Genomic DNA, 699 nt, shown 5'->3' with positions numbered 1-699 from the left:
TCTTTCCTGCCATGGCAGGGGGTCAGACTAGATGATCTGCTCAGGTCCCTTCCGGCCCTAGAAACTATGAAACTTGAAACTATAAAAGTGATATTGGAAGTGATGTGGGTGCTGATTACCCTGGGGCCAGCCCTGGATCCAGTGCTGCAGCAGCTCTCCATGCAGATCTTCCACTCAGACCCTGGAAGAGAGGCCATGCTTCAGTATCAGGGCCCATGTCTGAGAGAAGCCCAGAAAATGAGGGAGCTTAGCCCTGAGGTGTGGACAGGGTTGTATAATCTTCTGATGAATGTGTTGCATCCTTCAGTCAGTGTGCTAGAGGCAGTATCTTTTATTAGACCAACCCGTTGGGAAAAAAAATCTTTATTTACAAGCTTTCAGACACACATGCCCTTTCTCAGGCACAGGGGAGTGCAAAGATTGTAAAATTACATCCTTCACACACTTCTGCTTTGTGCACAAATTGCCAAGCAGTTCACATTTGACCGATGCTGCTATATTGCCTGCAATGAGAGAGGAGGCAAGTTGTCCAAAGTCACGCAGCAAGTCAAAGGTCAAGTTGAGAAGAGACCCGGATGTCAATATTAGTACTCTGGCACCATGAAGACATTATCCCCCTCCCTCCTCCATACTATAGAAAGTACGTCCCTCTTCAAAGGGCTTTCAAGTCTGTGGAGAAAAGGGGCAAGAATTATCATC

This window comes from Crocodylus porosus, unplaced genomic scaffold (genome assembly GCF_001723895.1).
Source record: "Crocodylus porosus isolate Cpor-Errol unplaced genomic scaffold, CroPor_comp1, whole genome shotgun sequence".
NCBI classification, from domain to species: domain Eukaryota; kingdom Metazoa; phylum Chordata; order Crocodylia; family Crocodylidae; genus Crocodylus; species Crocodylus porosus.
Note: the sequence above shows the minus strand (reverse complement) of the source record.